Source organism: Trichechus manatus, unplaced genomic scaffold (genome assembly GCF_000243295.1).
Source record: "Trichechus manatus latirostris isolate Lorelei unplaced genomic scaffold, TriManLat1.0 scaffold00396, whole genome shotgun sequence".
Taxonomy (NCBI): Eukaryota; Metazoa; Chordata; class Mammalia; order Sirenia; family Trichechidae; genus Trichechus; species Trichechus manatus.
In genome coordinates, this window is record NW_004444332.1 from 82,120 (window position 1) to 92,848 (window position 10,729).

The 10,729-nt window shown below is 37.4% G+C and overlaps 1 pseudogene; it reads right to left on the reverse strand.

Moving 5' to 3' along the window:
* Positions 1 to 10,729, reverse strand: part of LOC101353632 (putative serine protease K12H4.7) — a 47,620-nt pseudogene that overhangs the window by 15,236 nt on the left and 21,655 nt on the right.

Consider the following 10,729-nt stretch of genomic DNA (forward strand, 5'->3'; position numbering starts at 1 on the left):
GGGTTGTTAAACAATGTCATAAAACAACATGTGTACTACTGTTTCATGAGAAACTATTTGTTTTGTAAGCCTTCACCTGAAGTACAATAAAAAAAAATAAAATTCCTATGCTAAAAAAAGAAAACCACATGAATTTCAATCTACTTACCTCCCCATATAGCACATAAAAATCCTCCAAATCTAAGTTTGATCTATTATCAGAATATAAGCTAGATTTTTACATAAGAAAATTCTATGCTGTAAAGATTTTAAATGTGTAGTTTCCAATCCATTCATTTCTAAGAATACTCTGCGATTTCAGTCGTGAAACAAAAGGTAGAATAAAGTCTCTTGTAGACAACAATAATCTTAGAAATTTAAAAGAAGAAAAGGTATTAAAGAGAAAAGTTTATCCTTGACCAAGCCCTTTCCAACCACTTCCTAACTCCAAAGCACACCTCAAGAAATTATTGGGTATTATTCATTAAAATCACTAAGCCAACAGGTACTGAGGGAAAGAATCTGCCTTGAGAAGATTAAAGTTTGAATTTTAATGAGCCCATTGGCTTCATTTACAGGTTCTTCCATGAAAACACTATCCTGCCCTTATCTGCAGAACAGTCTCACCTCTTTGCTTTGCTTTATATTGGCTGTGTGACTGCAGGCCAGCTACTTGGCCTCTCTGAGGATCAGGGTCCATATCTTTAAATGTGGATGTAACAATGCCTACCTAAAAAAAAAAAAAAAAGGAAAATTTGCCCGCAAGTCAACTCCGGCTCATAGTGATCCTATAGGACAGAGTAGAACTGCTTTATATGGTTTCCAAGGAGCCTCTGGTGGATTTGAACTGCTGACCTTTTGGTTAGCAGCCATAGCTCTTAACCGCTACACCACCAGGGTTTCAAAGTGCCCATTAATGAGAGTGTATTACAGTAAATGAGACTACGTTAGTGGACCTGTCCCGTAGATTGCTGCATCTTAGTTGTGATCATTAAATCTGATATTTTCCATGATAGAGTGAAAATTTAATTTTGCAAAAAGGAAGGAAGGAAAAAAGGAAGGATGAGGGAGGGAGGAAAGAAAGAAAAGAAAGAAAAAAGGAAGTGAGGATGAAATCATTTACTTAATTTGGAGTCTTTTTAAAAAGAAGTTAAGAAACATAATATATATTATCACAGTAGTCAACAAATGGGTTTTAGTGAGAGAAAGTCACATTGAAATTCTGACTCAGCCCCTTAGTAGACATTGTGTCTTTGGGCAAGTCATTTAAAGCCTTGGAGCCTGGGCTCCTCATTTTTAAAATTGGACTTACACAGAGATACTATGAGAATTTTTAGGAGAAAAAAATATAAACTACTTAGCATAAGTTCTGTGCAAGGATAAGCCCTTAGTTTGTGGTAGTTGTTATAAATACGATTATCTCATTATTATAATTATTATTCCTTAATAAAATGGAACAGGTGAAGGCCACTGGATGTTCATTTATAGGCAAACTTATTTTGATACAAGTCCATTACATTTGCAAAAGATCAAATTGCATGATCTTGGCCTTCTGACAGAACAACCATCCGCCTCAAAAGTAAACTCTATACTTTTTCCAGGTCATTGGAGGCTAGTCATACAATGTTTAACCTCTAAGTCCTAGAATGATTGTCATCTTTGCTGAGAATTCCTGCTAGCCAAATTGGAGACCAGGCGTATCAGTTACAAAGTCAGCAAATCCTCCATTCTTTTGAGAAAGAAGGTGGGCATAAAATTAACACAGATTAAATCACAGGGAAATTACTGTACCTGAAGAATTATTTTAGTTCTGGTTAAATGTGGGCCTTGCATACCCTTAATGAGATTTAAAAAAACGCATATAAACTTAACAATTCAATAATGATTAATTATTCAGTAATAAAAGGCTTATGCATGATATTCAAATTACAAAACAGACATACAAATCACACATCACAAGCCAAGTCTCTCCTTGGATGATCCTTTAGAAACAAGATTTTTCTCTACAAACTACTTCCAAAGAGAAGAGAGAGGAAAGTGTGACACTCATGTTTTCCAAGTAACTAAAATATTCAGGTGTGCTGGGGGATGGCAACAAGAAAATGGATGTGGATGGTTCTGTTGTTTCAGACCCATAATAATGGTTTTTGGGGAGAGAAGGCATTGGGAGTGTCTGCTCCTCAGCCTGACCTTTTTATTCCCAGCATGTGTTACCAAGAGTTAGTGGCAGCTCCTTCCTCAGCATTACTTCAGCATTCAGAGGATTCTGAACCCAGGATTGGTTTTAGGTTTCTTAATCACTAACCTAGGAAGCTCTAATTCATTCACAGTCAGTCATATATACAACATTTATTCTTTTGTTTTTGGAAAGAAGATTTTCTACCAAGACTTTAAGGTTTAATTTTACAAATATTTCCTTTGTTAGGCATTTCCCATATATTACTATTGAATGCCTGTTATGGGTTGAATTCTGTCCCCCCAAAAGTTATATTGCAGTCCTCACCCTTCATCCCTGTGAATGTGACATTGTTTGGAAATAGGGTCTTTGAAGATGTTATCAGATAAGTTAACATGATGTCCTACTGGAATAGGAGAGTCATACTCCCATTCAAGTGCTTCCATGAAAAAGAGGACAGACAGAGACAGACATGTAGTAACGAAGGGAGAAGAGCCATTTAATGATGACATTACAATGAGACTACAATCCAAGGAATGCCAAAGGTTACCAGAAGCTGAAGGAGACAATAAAGAATCTCCCCTAGAACCTTCAGAGAGTACATGGCCCAGATGACAGCCTGAATTAGTAATTTTAGACTACAGAATGGTGAGACACTAAGTTTATGTTGTTGAAAGCCACATCCTTTGTGATAATTTGTTAAGGCAGCACTAAGAAACTACAATGGCCCATGATGTAGGTGCATTAGCCCCAAAAGTCTTGGAACTAGTCATACTTACCTCAAGGGGTATCCTGTTATGAGACACATAGATAACAAGAGATAGAAACTGTGGAGAAGGGGCCCTGGAGATCTAGTTTAATCCATATCAATATTCCTTCTCCAGATACCAAAGAAAAACTGAATGGGAGCCAGGCAGAGTCTCTGTTCTAAAGAATGGTATGATCTAGCAGCGGAAATGTACTCCTACAGCACCAAATGAGATGGAGAAATGTATATATATATATATATATATATATATATATGATAAGATCACAAAATAAATGCTGTGAGTGGCGAGTACTGGTTAAAGAAAGAAGAGGCTGTATCTGCTTGGAGCAGTCAGGAGAGATTTCATGGGAGGATGGCTTTTAAAATGCACTTAACATGTTTTGATGGGAACAAGAATAGGGAGCCTTCCAAATGACTAGAGCAACCTGAGCGGAAATGTGCATGTGAGTATGAGAATAGCAAATTGTAGAATATGGCTAGAACACAAGTTATGAAATTTGGAAGAATGGGACTTGCGATAATAGCAGACTGAATACTTTTTGTAGTAGTTCATCCTGTTGATCAACAAGAGTTTCTAAGGGTTCTTTAGCAAGAGAAGCAATGAGATAAGAGCTGTTCTTTAGGAAAATTAACCTAGAGTTTGGTATACAAAGAAGTGGGTTAGGGGCAGACAGGAGGCTGGAAGACAGATCAGAAGGCCTATTAAGGATCTGAATGAGAATGGAAAGGGATAACAATGAAGGAGGGTATGGCCACAACTGCCTGTTTTTAGAATTTTTTCCCCAGCCCATAGCACAGTGCTGGCACTAGGATGGTATTCAGTGTGGGAAGATGGAAGCAAGGGAAGAAGAGAGAGAGAAGTGTTAGAAGGAGGGAGAGAGAGAAAGGGGGAAGGAGGGAAAGTATAAGAGACGTTTCCATTACGACTTTGAAAACTTGTGTGTAATATTCTCAACTCATAATTATGAAGCTCCCTCACCCCAAAAGAAGTGTACATAAAAACTAGTGAGATCTGTAGTCTAGTTAACTGTATTATGCCAATGTCAATTGGTTTTGATAATGTACTATAGTTATATAAGATGTTTATATTGGATAAGAGTGGATGAAAAGAACATGAGACGTATCAATATACTTTTTGTAACTTCCTGTGAGCCCATAATTAGTTTCAAAAATAAAAAAAAGTATAAAAAAATCAATGCAAGTTGTAAACCAATTTATCACCTTATTCTAGCAGATGTCTGTCCTTGTACTTACTCTCTTTGGCAGTTTACCCGGCTAATTAGGGTTACTTGTGGTGTGAGGCTGTCTGGGTTAGGTAACCCAGGCTCTGGACATGTTTCTTAAGCTCTGACATTCCTCAAAAAAAACTTTATTTCCCTAATCTCCCCAAAAAAGTTGTGATTTTTTTTTTTGAGATTACAGAGTTCACAAGTTTTCCATTTCAAACCCTATCTTATTTCTTGACCCAGTGGATCAAAAGAGCTAAAAATGTTATCATCTTTAAATTCAAATATTCTTTTAAAGTTCCTGCATCTGACAGTTACTTAAACTATTAAAATTCAACATATTTTTCTCTTCAGTCCATGCAAGACGTAATTCCATTAGTTTTAATTTGCGTATGATTGTTACTATGACACAGATCAGGCTCAGGGTAATCCTACTTAATGGGATAGCTTTTTTAAATTTTTTTACTTAAAAGGTTTTATTGAAGATGTTGAATTCTTACAGTGCATCCATTATTATTCCATTATTCCATTTTTTAAAAGAGTTTCTAAGTGTATTTAGAATAAAAGATGAGTAAGAAGTTTCGGCATATTAATAATTCAGTAGCTGACATATTTCATCAGTTGGTTTTATTCTCATACTAGAAGCCCGTATGTATTATTTTAATTTTTAAAGAAATATCCACGCCACGTATATCTTTGTTTATAACTAATTTATGACACCTAGACATCTAGTGAATGCCTTCTTGAGCTGTTCTTTCTTTCTCCATCTCTTCCCTGCTTTATTTCTTCATTTTCTTACCTCATTGTTGTTTGCATTTATATTGTGTTGAACAGTGGACCCAATAAGCGTAAGCAAACGTTCCAGAAGAAAGGTTCTGTCCATTACTGAGTTAAATTTAAATTTTTTACGTAACCTGTGGGAAAGAAAACAAGAGAACATCCCTGAAGTTTCACTTCACTTTAACCTCAAAACGGAAATGTAAAAACATAATCCAGAATGAATAAATACTAGATTTTTTTCATCATATTTATACTATAGTAGGAGAAATAAATCATGGTCCCAATGGTCACAGTCATCGTTATGCTTCAGCCCATTGTTGCAGACAATGTATCAATCCATCTCTTTGAGGGTCTTCCTCTTTTTTGTTGACCCTCTACTTTACCAAGCATAATGTCCTTCCCCAGGGACGGATCCCTCTTGATAACATGTTCAAATTATGTGATATGTATTCTCGCCATTTTTGCTTCTAAGCAGCATTCTGGCTGTACTTCTTCCAAGACAGATTTGTTGGTTCTTTTGGCAGTCCATGGTATATTCAGTATTCTTCGCCAACACCACAACTGAAAGGTTACAATTATTCTTTGGTCGTCCTTAGTCATTGTCAAGCTTCCGTTTGCGTATGACACCATTGAAAACACCATGGCTTGGGTCAGGCTCACCATAGTCTTCAAGGTGACGTTTTTGCTTTTCAACACTTGAAAGAGGACTATTGCAGCAGATTTGCCCAATGCAAATCCTTGCACACATACAGAATCCCGTACAAAATCCTTACTCCATATAGTGTATAAACGGTAAGTTAGACTTGTCTTTTAGAACAGATAATAGCAGAAATGGGAAGTTAAGCATACACACTACAGAGAAATGAATGAACCTGTAGATTAAACAGACCTGTGAGATACATTAGTTCCTGTAAACAACCAGGAATCATGTATAAGGAGATAGCTAAAGTGAATGTAGGAGTATTCATGAATGCACAATGGCAAACATTTTCCAGTGTTGGGTAATCTGGACTGTATTGGGGCCGTTTAGGTCTGAGGACCATTCTACTGGAGGTGTTGAGGTGTGAGCAGTTCTGAGGACTGCAAATTATATTGTGATCTTAAAAAGTCAGTTAAGTTTCTAAGTATTAGTTTTTTAAATCTATAAAATGACAAAGTTAGAACTAGATGATCTCTTAGAGCCCTTCCACAAATTAAATTCTAGAGATCTGCTTTACTCTGATTTGTCAAAGTTTAATTGTTGACATGTTAAAGTATCATTCAGATACGTACCAAGTACTAATATGGCATGTTTATGTTTCACTGGGACCTTTTTGTTGATTATTCACCACTTGTAAGATTATGAACCATTCTGGAGAACTTGATATTTAAAGTAATACAGAAACTAAAGTCCATGTTTACCAGCAAAGAGTGTAGAATATTGGAGGCAGAGCCAATGTGGGGCTATAGACAGAAGCACCATGCTGTCCCTCTGCAGCAAAGACCCAAAAAACTAAGTAAAACCGATACAAACATCAATCTTGGAACTCTGAGTACCAAATGAAGGAATAAAAACTAGATCAAGCACTGAATAGAATAAGAAATTGACAGAGAACAGAGAACGAGGAGAGCTATGTAGTGGAGGTCCCATACCAGATAATGTGGCCGAATTCTACATCTTAGTCTAAAGCTGGGGTAGAATTCTGATAGGGAGTAAGGAATACAACTTCATGGAGCTCCCAACAGGAGACAGAGCACCCGATAACCAGGGATGCATGCTTTCCCACCCTGATCCTTCTTCCTTCTCTGCGGCATCTGCTGCTTTTCATCAGGCCATTGCTGCCCAGCAGGAGAGATACTAACTCACTGCTGCGAAGGTCTGTCCTTCCCCCACCAGCTGGCTCCTTCATTGCCATTTTCTGTTTGTTTGCATGTTTTAATTATTTATTTATTTATTGGTTGGTTCTCTCTCTCTCCCTTCCTTCCTTTCCTTTCTCCTGCCCAGCTAACCCTGTGTGCCATTCCCTCCACTTCTTGAATCTAGAATATCAAAACACATTAAAAAAAAAAAAAGGAAAAGATGGCTCCAGAAAGCAATCAAAATAAAACCACTGATAACCTTCTGCTAGAAGAAAAGACACTAGGACTACCTGATAGGGAATTCATTCTATAATATTCAGGGGTCTCCAACAGATGATGGAAAATGCAGACAAAAATAAGGAAAAATAGACAAAATTGTGGAAAAGATAAAACAATGGATGAAATCAGGAAAATAACGCAGGAACAAAATGTAAAAATAAATAAACAACTAGAAATCATAGAAAAGGGGAATTAGAAATCTGCATGATAAAAAAACAAGATTTCAGAAATGGACAGTGCAATAAAAGGTTTTAGGAGCAAATTTGAAACAATGGAAGACAGGATCAGAGAAACTGAAGACAAATCCTTGGATACCACTATGAGGAAAAATCAGAGAAAAATGAAGAAACCCCGAGAACACAGTGGGATACAATCAAAAGCAAAAATTGTGTGACTGGAGTTCCAGAACAGGAGAAGGAAACAGAAAACACAGAGAGGATATTGAAGATTTGCTGATATAAAACTTCCCTAATATCATAAAAGATGAAAAGCTGACTACACAAAAAGCACAACGAAATCCATATAGGGTAGACTTTAAAAGAAAAACACCAAGACGTATCATAATCATTCATGCTAAAACCAAAGACAAAGAAAGAATTCTAAGAGCAGGCTGAGAAAAATAAAAAGTCACATACAAAGGGGAAACAATAAGACTAAGCACTGATTACTCAGCAGGAACCATACAGGCAAGAAAGCAATGGGATGACATATAAAATCTTGAAAGATAAAAAAGGCCAACCAAGAATAATATATCCTGCAATACTCTCACTCAAATATGATCTTGAAATTTAGGATATTTTCAGATAAAGAGCAATTAAGGAAATATGTAAAAACCAAAACAAACAAGAATTATTAATGGGAATCTTTGGTTAGAGAACCTACAACATCAGACAACAACCTGAACCTACACAAGGGATGACATCAGCCAGATACCAAAGTAGATAATGAATTATCAAGGATAAATCAAAAGTAAACAATTTATGCCAAGGAACAAGTTGTCCATAAATGACAGCAATGTCAAAACAACAAAACAGGAAATAAATGGTGTAGGTATAGGACTTTCAAATGAAAAGGAAGTCAAGGCTTTATCAAGTAAACAAGACTGGTTTAAAGTTAGGAAGATAGGGCTAAATTTCAAGGTAACAGCAAAGAAATTTAACAAAACTACCCATCAAAATATATAAGAAAAACATAGTCTCAGTAACCACAAAATTTTCAAAATGAAAAAACAAAAAAAGTAGACAAATAAAAGGAATTCAGCACAGAAGAGTAAGAGAAACAAAGAATATATCAGCAACATGAAAATAGCACTACAAAATGACAGCAATAAACTCACACCTGTCAATAATCACACTGAAGGTAAACGGCTTAAATGCACTCATAAAGAGACAGGAAGTGACAGAATGGATTAAAAAACAGGAACCATAAATATGCTCTCCATAAGAGACACATCTTAGCAATAAAATTTATTTAAATTTAAATTTATCAAAAATCAAAGGATAGAAAAAAATATATGAAGCCAAATAGCAACCAAAATACAGCAGGAGTGGCAATACTAATCTCAGATAAAATAAACTTTAAAACAAAATCCACCATAAATAACAAAGAAGGATATTATATAATGATTAATGGAGCAATCCACCATGAAGACACAACCATAATAAGTAACTTACACACCCAATTACAGGGCTCCAAAATACATACAACAAACTCTAACAGCACCGAATAAAAAAAAAGATAGTTCCCAATAATAGTAGGAGACATCAACACACCATTATTCATAAAGAACAGAATATCTAGAAAGCAACTCAATAAGGATACAGAAGATTTAAGGTGACAACCAACCAACTTGACCTCAGAGACATAATTAGAACACTCCAGTTAAGAGCTACAAAGTGCACATTCTTCTCTAACACATATGGAACATTCTCCAGAATAGACCATATCTTAGGCCACAAAGAAACCCTCAACAAAATCCAAAACATTTAGATAACACAAAGTATCTTCTCTGATCATAATGTGATTAAATAGAAATTAATAATAGGAAGAGCAAGGAAAAGAAATCAAATACATGGAAATTGAATAACATACTGCATAAAAACCACTAGGTAATAGAAGAAACCAAGATGAGCTCAAGAAATGCCTAGAATCAAATAAGAATGAAAACATAGAGTTGCAGCAAAATGGCGCTCTAGGCAGAAGCACCACGCCGTCCCTCCACAGCACAGATCCGAAAAACTAAGCCGAACAGAGAATACAACAATCCTGAAACCCTAAAACATCAAATGAAGAGATAAAGAACTCAGCCAAGCACTAAATGGAGTGAGAAAAATGACAGAGAACGGAGAGCGAGGAAAGATTCACTCGGAGTCCCCTACAATCTAACGCAGCACGGATCCACCATCTTGGACTCCTATCGGAGACCAGCAAACAGGGGTACAAGAAAGCAGGCTCACGGAGCATTCGGGGAGAGACAAAACAACCGGTAATTTGCGGTGTGTGCTTTTCCACGCCTCACCCCTCTTTGCCTCAGCTCAGCCTCCTCTGCTTCCCGCAGCCACGGTCTCTTGACCGGAAGCACTGGCTGCTTGGATTCCACACACCCAAGCAGGAGGCTCTCTGGGTGCCATTTGTTGGCTGTTGGTGTTGCTTTTTTCCATTTCTTTTGATTTCTTCCTTCCCTCTGGCCATCTCCCCCTCCTTTCGCTCAAGTGCCTCGCTCCGTGAGCCATCTTTGCTTCTTCCTGAGGGGCTGCAGAGCACCAGCAATTTGTGATAGACGCTTTCCCACTCTCTACACTTCATCACCCACACTCGGCCCCTCCACTTCCCGCGGACACAGTCTCTTGTCTAGAAACACCAGCCCGCATTAGCTGGCTCTCTGAGGGCCATTTGTTGGCTGCTAGTGTTGCTTTTTTTTTTCTGCTTCTTTTGATTTCTCACTTGCCTCTTGCCACCTCCCCCTCCTTTCACACGAGTGCCTGGCTCCGTGCGCCATCTTTGCTTCTTCCTGAGGGGCTGCGGAGCTCCATTCAAGTGTGGAGCTGCTTTCTGGTCTGGGCTACCGTGCTGCTGGAATCCTGAGGCTTTTGTTTGTTTGTTTGTTTTGAATTGTTTGTTTTCTTTTCCTTTTCTTCAGTTGGGAGCCTTTTCTGGCCAGGCGGAGATGCATGGCAAGGAACTCCCCTTAGCTCGCACAGATGTACAGAGGGATCCCTGAGAGCATTTCTTTTTTAGTTGTTTTTATTTTTTCCTGTTTTTTTGGAGGCATTTCTTGTTCTTTTTTTTTTTTTTTTTAAATTTGTTTTGTTTTCTTTTCCTTCTGTTTCCCTTTTTGTCTTTCTTCATTGCTCAGTTTCTCATCCCTCTATATCTTCGTTCTCTTTCTGATTCCTGAATACCAGGCGTTATATACCTCTATGCTTTCTAGCCAGGCTGTATTGCAAAAACTGAGAGTGAATTCCCCAGACCTCATAGCTGCACTGGTGGTATCGCTGGGAACTTTGTGGTTCTTTAACCTTTCTGATTTTTATTTATTCATTCTTTTCTTTTCTTCCTCTTCCCCTTTCTGTTTCTCTCCATTTCATAGTCTCTCATTTCTCCATTCCAACGGCAAGCTCCCCTAGCATTTTTTTTTGTCGTTTGTATGGTTTTCTCTCCTGTTCCTCTCTCCTCTCTCCC